This window comes from Vollenhovia emeryi, unplaced genomic scaffold (assembly GCF_000949405.1).
Source record: "Vollenhovia emeryi isolate VEMERY1.0 unplaced genomic scaffold, V.emery_V1.0 DF939334.1, whole genome shotgun sequence".
Lineage (NCBI taxonomy): Eukaryota > Metazoa > Arthropoda > Insecta > Hymenoptera > Formicidae > Vollenhovia > Vollenhovia emeryi.
The window spans coordinates 129,655-140,936 of record NW_011967032.1 but is presented as its reverse complement, the minus strand read 5'-3'; the positions used below and the strand labels follow the sequence as shown (position 1 = coordinate 140,936).

Sequence of the window (11,282 nt, the reverse complement as noted above, 5' to 3'; positions counted from 1 at the left end):
ATAAGTTACTCTTGTCTCAATATAGTAAGTCAATCCCGTTTAATTCGACGGGGGAGAATTATTGTTTTTATTTTGATATCGTCCTATTTTTATACTAAATGAGGTTGCGAGAAATATAAATGCGTCAAGAATATTTTTGTCTCGGTAACAGAAATCTTTTCTGAAGGGGGGGGGGGTATGCGTTTTACCGAAACGAACTCGTTGTTATCGATATTCTCGATAATCACAACATCTTTCGATGTCGACTTTTCTTGCCCGTCTATTTACGTCGCCCGTAAACTGTAGTCAGAGATCTAAAGTTGATGTATCAGGCAAGGAATCAACAGGTGGTCGTGTCCCGAGAGGATGGATCTATGGGAGAAATTTCCTATTTCATTTGTACATTAAGATATTTAGAAGAAGCGATCGTGAATTCGATCGAAATATCATCGGTCTTTGTTCGACTACCACCTGTTGAAACAATCCACCGAGAGTATCGTGCCAGGCAGTGGGTGCGAACACGAGGAGACAGCTTCTTCCAGTCGGGGGGGAAAACCGCTGACCAAAATCTCGTACACCAATAACTTTTCTTTCTCAGTGCATCTATTGTAGACCGGAACCGTGGAGGAAACCACTGAGGGTATCGTGGTGTACATATTTCAGGCATTACTGGTCATTACTAGGCATTTTTTTGGGCATTAGTTTGAGCATTAGGCCTTGCTGGGGGATTATGAAGATAAAATAAGAGATAAGATAAAATATGATAAAACAAAATAAATAAGTGATGCCCATTGGGCATTAGTGGGCATCACTTTGTCTTTATTATCTTATTTTATCTTATTTGTTTTGTTTTTTCATATTTTATCTTATCTCTTATTTTATCTTTCTAATCCCCCAGCAAGGCCTATTGCCCAAAAAATGCCTAGTAATGACCAGTGATGCCTCAAATATGTACACCACGATGCCCTCAGCGGTTTACCCCTCGGTTCCAGTCTACAATAGATGCACTGAGAAAGAAAAGTTATTGAAATGACCAAGTACGTTTATTCTGCAGTATTTCTTCGGTTCAAGTATATGCTTCTAAGTTAAACATACAGTGATTTATGGAAACACATATTTTTATGAATAGACGAATATTTATACGAATTGATAAATATTTGGCTGGCAGCCCGTGATCGCCGCATATATTTGAGTCGAGAAAAATTTCTTTTTATCTCAGTGTGATTTAAGCCCCCGAGAAATGGACCAATTACAATTGAAAGTGAGAATACTCGACCGCGCTTGGCCAATTTCTCAGGGCTCAGGGCTCAAATTGTTTATTGTGGACTAAGACTTAGGTCGCGAGAGGCTTATAGCTGACTGTACTGAAATTCTTCTTATGAAAAGTACAAGAAGTAAGGCCCGACAACTGTCTGGCGCTGTGTTCTCAACACCTTCCGGTGCACGGGATGGAAGTCGTTAAGATACTTAGATGTTATCTAACGCTAGATATATTTAGACAATACGTATTACAAATTTATATGTTTATTTTATTGTGACGTTAGAGTGATTCTGCCGTGCATTCCACCCGCGCGCCATGTGCACCATTAATTTCACTCACTCTTAGTGGGCTGATTTGAGCGACGATATATATTTATCATAATTACGCGCACTTAGCCGCCCAGCGCTGATAACGGCGCGCTGTCGACAATAACTCCGGCTACAATTAGCTGTCCGCGACGACTAAAAGATAGCGACTCCGTTTCTCACCCCGTTTTCTCGCGAGTGCAATTAGATGCAGCCACTGGAAGAGTCGCCCAAGCATCTCGGAAGTAACAGTATCAGTTTTTACAAGGCCGTCTCGTCCGCCGGCTGCCCTCCGGGGGCATCAAAGGCCGTGCCACTCGCTACAGCGTGTCTCAAAAGTCACGGGCGACCTGTCCCTTGATTCCAACTGGTTGATTCCGCGCCCACAGTAAAAAAATGTCCGGATCCAATGCTATTACACTTGAACGTATTATAAAATAGGATCGATGTAGCGCCGATCATGTTTATTATAGAGAAAGGAATAATTTAATCTTTGAAATGAAAAATTTGTCGTCTTTTGTCGAATATCGCGGTGCCAATTTCGTGGAAGCCAACTTGTAAGATGGAGAGCAAATTTATTCTAAACTTACATTTACATAAGTTACTCGTGTCTCAATATAGTAAGTCAGTCTTTTTTAATTCGACAGAGGAGAATAAGAACTATTGATTTTATTTTGACGTTGTCTCATTTTTATACTAAATGATTGTGAGAAACATAAATGCGTCAAGAATATGTTTCGTCTCGGTAACGAAAATCCTTTCTGAGGGTGCGCTCTTCGAATCGCAAGGGTCGCGTATAACTGCGGACGATAAATACGAATATCGAAAGGAATCTTCTCGTTGGGTGGCGATAATAATACCTGACTTTGGGCTGTTCAAGTCTTCTCGCTGTCGAACGAATTTTATTGTCATTACTCATAAAGTAATAAATTGTTTTAAACCCTCGCCGTTTGTCGCGCGTGGGCATTTCTGCATTTCATTTCAAGAATACATCGTAACGCGCGTATTGTAAATCGCTGCGATAATTTAGCATACGTTTGCAAGTCGATGCTACTCGCTCGCGAGTCCGTTTTTTTTTATTGTTCGCGCAAGATTGCCGAGGAATGCGGCACTCGTACGGCTCGTTACGATGCAGCTGAATCGAGAGCACCGCACGATCTTATCGCAAGTTACTTTAATTTTTCGAAACAGCGATTGTCGCCTTTGACGCAACGATGCAACAAAGATCCCGTCTCGAGCAAAGGCTATCGATCTGCCGCTATTTTTGCGACGAGCATAGGTTCGAAAAGTATTATTGAGCGCGGGGACCGCTAATTCCTTGAGAGATCCGCGGGTTATCAGCAGCCGAAAGTCTTTCCTACACGAGAGACACTCGTATTAAAAATCAACGGCAATCGATACAAACGTGCCGAGGCCGATAGAGGCTCGGGATCGAGCGCGACGTGACTTCTTTTTGGAAACTGATTCAGCCGTGCCTTATCTCCTCGAGATGATCTATGGGAACGGAAAAAAACAAGAAAACTACCGAACACGCGTCGAACGAGCGAAGTTTACGATGCGCTCGAGGCTGCACCCACAGAAAAAATTTCCGGATCCAATGCTATTACATTTGAATGTATCATAAAATAGGACCGATATAGCGCCAGTCATATTTATTGTAGTTTAATCTTAAATGAAAAATTCTAACATCTAGAATAAAATGGTGGTATGGTTCGTCTTTTGTCGAATATCGCGGTGCCAATTTCGTGCGTTGTAAGATGGAGGGAAAATTGATTCTAAACGCAAGAATATATTAAGTTACATCTATAATAAGTCACTCTTGTCTCAATAGAGCAAGTCAATCTTTTTCAATTCGATAGAGAAGAATAAGAATTATTGATTTTATTTTGATATTGTCTTATTTTTATACTGAATGAGATTGCGGGAAATATAAATGCGTCAAGAATATTTTTGTCTCGCCAGCAGACATCCTTTCCGACAGTGCGCAAGGATCTTGAAATTTTACGACTCGCTCCGGCCGTGACTTTGTCAAAGTCGAAACTATCTCTAGTGCTATTTGCGTACGTTCGCGTGTAAGTTGTACCGACGACGTGATCCGCGGTGCGAGACAAACGGAATCCGGCCACGGGGGAAATTCTATAAACGTAAAAGTTGTCTGCAGTTTTATCTGAGAGATACGTGCGTTATCGAGAGACGCGGCAGTGTTTCTCGCATATCTCCGAGAAACCTGGCAGTTTATCTTTTCTGGAACGGAGTAATGTTTCGGGAGATACGGCCGCACTTACGTTCACGCGAGAGACATGTGCTAGGTAATTTTCTTGCAACGTCACGTCGCTTTTAGAGCTTACTTGATGCCGCAATTATACGCCAGGATCAAACCCATTTAAAGCGCGAGGCGCATCCAACCTGCGTGTGACAGCTTCAAGTCGTATTCGTCAATTAGCACATGCACAGCTGCATTGTCGTGCCGTGAGAACCGGGATTTACATTAAAACGGTACGCACCCGGGATAACACGTGCGTAAGAAAAGAGAGAAAAAAGAGCATCGCGGCGCATGCCGACGTTTTCTTTAAATTTATCCTCACATAAATCTTGTTTCCGTTATCAGCGACGCTACGATCGATTTATATACGTGCGATTTTCTCTCGCTCGTCAGACGCGATTCAACATTGTTCCGGAAGCGGAAAATTCTCCGTCGGTGCATCCTGCGCACGTAATGTATATACAATAGAACATTTTACGTTCGGCATGGGAATATTAGACGCCGGTTTCTTTTCGCTTGTTACCTGGGCATTGTACCCACAATACGTTACCGGCGTAAGCGCTGTGGGATAACACGCGCATTATGCTCAAAGGCAGATGTCGAGCGAAAGGAACAAGAAAACGCTCGAAATGCTGAGAATCTTAATGAACGCGGGTATCAAATGGCATTGATGAGCCGAATGAAAATAGCTCGGGCGCAGGATACACGGCAAGGAGACACGAAACTCGTTGCAAAGTGCAGATTGAACCCACTACTCGGGAATGAATGTCCGACAAAAGTAGTGCGGGATAAATGGAAACGCGTTTTTATCTCGAGCGAAAACTTCTTACGACGAGCGGAAGGTTAAAGCTGTCGCCGATGGCTGACCATGTGGGTCGCGACCCACAAGAATTTTTTTTTCTTCTAAACAGCACAGCGCCGAAGGCGTCACAGGCACCCGGGAGAAAGTACGACCGGCGACCATTTTCTAATTGACCGCGTCCGCCGGAAAAATAGAGTTTACCTCGTTAAACGTCACAGTCATTCCGCGGCGATTAGTACGCGGCCCGTAGATTCATCGGCTAATAGACTCGCGCGAAGAAACCCGCGCGAACTTAATGCGCTTTTCCAACGTCATCCTTTCTATGCAAATCGAATTTTCACTCGCGCGCGCGAGCCCGCGCTATCGAACGGATCTTTTTGCGTTCCACTCGCCGCGGATCACGCTCCGGGGGATTTGCTTTTATTTTTCGAATGAAAGTCCTCCATGAAAGGATGTTTCCAATAATATCTCTGGCACGACTCTCTCTCGAGTTCGCCGTTCTAAGAAATTGAATTTTATTCCAATCAAATTGTTTTTCTCACGAATCGAGCCGGAATAGATCGTTTATTACTTTTGGACATTTTTATATTATTTAATACAAAAAATTCTGATTAAGTTTTCTGTATTTTAATTTAGTTCTATATATAAGTAAAATATGTAATGATATAATATTTTGAGAGACATGTAACGTCATAATATGACATAATACATGTGTAGTACATAATATGTATATGGAACGGATTTTCTCTTAAAATTCACCCTGAAAATCATGTAATCGTGGAACGATATAGTATTTTGAAGAACTTTATAAGAGTTTTTTGAAATTTTACCATACATTTTACTAGCCAAATACAAACTAAGTTTAATTACTAGATACATTTTATTGATTCCCCGTAGGGTTACAAGGCGTTTTTGAAGGGACGTGCCCAAACCTCTTATAACACCTCTCTCTATATCCACTTCTCTATGTGGCGATCGAACGAAAAACCAACAATGTTTTGTTTGGTTTTGAACCCAGGTCTTCGGATTACCAGACTAGCGCACAATCCTCTGCGCCACGATCGTCACAGTTTATTACTAATAAAATGTACGGTAAAAGTTCAAGAAACTCTTATAAAATTCTTCGAGAGGCATTTTGAAGAACTTTATAAGAGTTTTTTTAATTTTACCATACATTTTACTAGCCAAATGCAAACGAAGTTTAATCACTAATAAAATGTATGGTAAAAGTTCAAGAAATTCTTATAAAATTCTTGGAAATGTCACCGGGACTACACGATTTTCAGGATAAATAAGAGGAAATTCTCTCCGCGTGTAATCTGAAAAACTTCGACATCCGCACGCAAACCAGCGGAGCGAGATTTTCGCTAAGGCAGAACCGACTCCGATTTCGTCATAGACAAGGGAAGAGAAAGAACGATGGAGAAACGCGACTTTTGATGCGCTCGGTACAGCGCTTCGGATGGGCACCCCATCGATCCCGACCGCCGACCGGATCTACCATAGGCGAGGCAGAGATTGAATTAACAGCGATACTAATTGGCCACCGGCACCGCCGATGGGTGGCCAGCAGCCGCAGCCGCAACGCCAGCGAGACGCGATTGTCTCTCGTTGACGGTGGGGGAGTTTCACCTTGAAACGTTATGCAACCCGCCGCTTCAACCGTATGCATCGGCCGTACGCATATATACGCCGGGGTTAGACGCACGCTGAACGATTCCGCGCCCATGTCCTGCGTGTTTAACAGCCGTCTAATGGTGCCAGTGTCGTCGGGCAATTACAAATTCCGCGAAAGCGCTTCTCTCGCCGCGCGTGCATCTGTTCGTCGCGCTTTTCCGCGCGCGGAAACTCGCGACGCGACGACGCGACGCAACGGTCGCCCGATGGAGCAATTAGACGAGCGACATTTACGTTGGTCATTAAAATGTGCGGGAGAGGGGGAGAATTCGCTTGAACCTGATCCTGTCGCTGTTGGATTAATGGCGAGCATATGCCGTTGAATAGTTGGGATGTTTATCCTTACACGAGAAGAATTTCAAAGACTGAATTGTAATATGTGACGATAACATTGTGATAATGATATGAATTGTACGATACAATTGTCGTAATTAGGAGGACGCTCGACAAAAGATTCGGTTGACGTCGAAATTGGCATCAGTGAAAGTTGTCGATATTTGGCGCAGAGGGAACGTGCATGATTATTCATTATTCATGACGCGAATTGTCCCCGGTAACCGTATACGTTAATGATTTGCAAATGGGCCGGCGATTTAAATGGTGTCGACTCAAAAGCGCATTGGTGCGTGTTTACTGCCGCTTTGTTGTGTCGATTCTCTGATCTATTCGCGAATCCGTAGTCGTTGACAATTCAAACTTGTAAGCAAAACTCACCGACATATCAAACGAGAACCTCGTGTTAATTTGAATCGCGTTTCTTTTCTAGGCCGGTCGTGTTTCCTTAATTATCTGTATCGAGTATCAATGAACTGGAATTGCACTCGGTAATTTAATAATACTGCACTCCCGGAAGCACGTATAAATCTTACGTTTGTCTGAGGAATCGAGGATAACAGCCCGATTAAGAAAATGAGCCGTAATAATAGCTTCGACGTTTGAATCATAACCGAAGGTTCTCAACTTCTTGTTCTCTTTCTCCTTTTCCTCTTTCTTTTATATTATTCTTCGAGAAATGACGCTTCCCTCTCGAAGCGCGTATCTCGTCCTTGGCCATCCGCTTGGATTTTGTAATCTCCTTTGTTTATCCGCTATTCTATTGAAAGAGCGAAGTCCGAATGTCGTAAATTAAATTATTTTGCCTGAATTATTTTTATGTGACTTGATGATGCGGCGTTCAATTTTCGCGTCGTTTATCACTCGGCTATTTTTCACGCCTCAAGTAATAGCGTCATTAACGTATATATCGCTATCCTTGAATCCAGTGTGTCTCGTAATACCACGTGCAGCTTCGCACGCATCCCAACGTCCAACGACGCACGCGTGTTTATTAGCATACGTTTTTTGCGACGCATCTTTCCGATTGGACACCTAATGGATTGTCTCGCTTATTATTATCCGTGATGGGCAGCAACTCTTGTCGCATAAACACGATTCTGTTTCGATAAACGAGCGTGTCAGTTAAATTTCACAAGCGCGTTATCAAACTGTTATTCTCCGATTTTGTATAAATTGCAAAGGACATTAGAAACAGCGGTTACATGTACCTACATACGTACGTCTATAAACAGTACAGTGAGCGTGTCGGTACACTACGTGTCAATTTAAGAGCTACGATGACTAATTAACCTTGACGTCGCTTGTTCATTCGTGCAAATGATATGCGATCCGTAAACCGCACATGACTTATGTACAGAGTGTTTCACAAAGATTTACCCCCACTTAGGGAGGGCATTCCTGAGATCATTTGGAACAAAAAACGTTGATATACGAATGTGATCTGATTCATAACTAAAGAGTCGCACTAACTTAAAAATTGAAGAAAAGTGGTTTTTTTTAATTTCAACAAGTACAATAGTTACAAATACAATACAAACATTTTTTAAATCATTAATTAAGAAGCATTTTGAAACCATAATTTTTAAATTCCTTAATCCTTTCTCGTGTGTTAGGTTTAAAACCTGTTTTATCCAGCTCGTTCTGGTACTTTGAGCATTTGCAATTATTATTTTTTTACTAATATGTAAGTTTATTTATTCTTGACAGTTTTTAGATCTTGATAAGGTATAATGTAGTCACTCTCTTGCTTGTACACAGCTTACTGTCATAATGGTATTGGCCAAACAATTAATATGTGATCTTTTATAATTTTGTAACAAGTATGAAGTTTCGTAATTTGTTTTCGTTGTAATTATTTTATTAAGCAATGTTCGTGCAGAGTTATATATGATTTCAGATTAATTGATAAGAGTCCAAAACCGGGACCGAAACGTTGTAACGTGCTTTGTTTTTAAAATAAAACATTGGACAGTGTAGGTCGTTAAAATTAAATATAACCTTGCCGAAGGAAACCTCCAACCTGGAGGGCTACGTCCCTAAAGGGGTAGGATACTCTCGGTGGTTCCCACTTCCGGTTCCGAGAAAACCAGCGGTGTCCGTGGATTTGAACTCGGATCTTTTCGTTCGTTTGTTTACTAAGCAGCGCACATTTCTCTGCGCCACGCTCGCCAAATCCTTAATCCTGTACAACGAAGAGCAATCGGTCGCAAGATTGTAAAGAAACATTGCAGGATGTAACCCCGAGAAAACGTTCCGTAAACGAGAGTAAAACTTTGCGAACCACGTTATACGACCTTTGACACGTCGAAGTGAAATGACAATTACAATTCACTTTTTTATTATAATATTGACAATTATGTTAATGAAGGCTCTGTATAAGAACAATAGTATTAGTTATTGTAAGGGCGATGGGAGCCTTTGACGGATTTTTCTTTTTATGCGATATTTAAATGTGTTTTTACCTAGATGTACAACGAAAACACATCAATTAGTTTTTTAAATATTAAATCTCGACGAATGTAACCAACGTTTCGGTTACTAAAGGTAAACCTTTTTAATGACTTTTAAAAAAATTATATGAAAAAATAAACCGCAACATTATCACAATAATTAGACTTTAAATATCGTATAAAAAGAAAAATCCACCAAAGGCTCCTATCGCCCTTACCATAACAGGGTGTCCAGTGGTCAGGGAAATCAGGAAAACCGGGAATTGTCAGGGAATTTTAGAAATCTGGAAATGTCAGGAAAAAGTCAGGTAATTTTACCTGATTTATCTGGATTGATTATATCGTTTCACATTTTCTTTCTGAATAATTTAAAGTTTTTAGAAAATAAACTTTCCTTTGGCCCTCAGTAATTTTCTGTTTTGCTAGACATATATCAATTTATTTATAAGCGTGGTCGGTAATTTATATTTTCATCGTCGTGTTATTTTATTTCAATGCGTTCAACTGAGACCAAACTAAGAAAAAAAGCTGAATTACCTACTAAACAGTACTATCTAAGCGAGTTACTATCTAGTAAGCTGCAAACAAAATGCAGTTAAGCAAAACGAAAGCGTTATATATGATTACGTACGGTATCATAAATGATTTGAATGGTTTGTAATGATGTGTTCGCTCCTATTACACAATGTATTATACATAGATAGTATAATTGCTTTAATTTAAATTTCTACCTTTTGTTTCCCGAGAAAAATATTTCCAAGGACTTCGTCATTTAACATTTACTTGATTTACCATACAGATGTACGCAAATTATGCATCTTGAAAAAAGTTACACTAAACGGTCAGGGAAAAAGTAATCCCGGCTCCTGGGAAGCCTGAAAAGGTCAGGGACTTTTTTTCACTGAGTTTGCTGGACACCCTGCATAACTAATACTATTATTGTAATATTGAATTAGACTATCGTCCCGCACAATGTTTTTCATTCTTGAAGTACGTCGCCTTCGCCAGGCGTAAGCTACGCCGAAAGAAATAATCTCGATGTGTATATTTGAGCCACAATTAGGATCACACTGTCGCAACGCCCGGTTGCCCAAGAGTGCGGCGCGTGTGAAGACATTTCTCCCGAGCCTTTCGTACGGCCACGATTTTTCTTTGTGTTTCCGGCGAGTGGCGTCGAATAGAGGATCCTTTCATTCGTACGTCAAGGCACGATCGCCTCGCGTTCGCCTACCCGACGCGAGGAATTTCGACGCGCTCTCGATGCGCCCATGCGAACGTCGCTCCCTACGTTCGTGAAAGGACCGCTATCTATCTGCCTCGTTGTACGTGTCACGCATATGAAATGTCAGTAACGCGCGTGACACGTGCGTTGTCGCTATACCTTTTGTTGGCCCTTCTCGCGGCGGATAATTGGACGTCGAACGCTTCCGGGTAAAACGACCGTCCGGCCATGGGAACGGGTTATATTCTTTCAACCCATAAATACGTTTATTCGATCGCGGCGAGATCGGTGAGCGGAGAGAAAAAAATATATATCATTCGCGTATGTGTACGAGCCCGTAACGCGCTCGTCGCTATTAATAGATAATTACGTATCGAGGAAACGCGACTAAACGCTCGTTCTCGATTATTGCCTAATTGTGGCGCGCCGGTACCCACGGCTCGGCGCAAAAAACCGATACTTTCCATCCTTCTTATCGCGAGGCGTCACGGATAATCTATCCGCGGCGGATGTAGGCGCCCGCGAGACATGCCTCTCGTGCGCGATCTTGCCTTCGCGAAGTTGCTATCGCGCCTATGCGCGGTCGTGCATGACCGGGCGTGCATGAGGGTTCTACTTTCTTCGACCGCCTCTCTAGAATCGGCCCCATCGGACGTTACCGTACGCGACGCAACGCACGCGGGTAACACGCGTCACACAACGTCGGGGGGAGGGAGCTTGTGCCGTTTAATAAACGCAGCCCGAGTTCGCTTTCGCGATAATAAATTGTAAGGCAACTTTTCCTGCTGCGAGCTAAATCTTAACGGTGCATCCTCGCGTTAGGAGGATGAAAGCTCCGCAAATAATAGCGGGGGCAACTTTCACGGTTCCCACCAGCGGGACTTGAAACGCTTGCGACGCGCGGAACGCGGCGTTCGTGTCAATTAGAGGAATAATCTAACGTGTAACGTTGATGAAAGGGAAAAAGTTGCGCGTAGGTAAACGGAG

General features: G+C 42.2%; 1 protein-coding gene across 1 annotated transcript in view; it reads left to right on the top strand.

The window, feature by feature from the left end:
* The window catches only part of LOC105558548 (PTB domain-containing engulfment adapter protein 1), a 28,869-nt gene that overhangs the window by 3,012 nt on the left and 14,575 nt on the right, over nt 1-11,282 (top strand). The gene's annotated exons all lie outside the window — the stretch shown is intronic.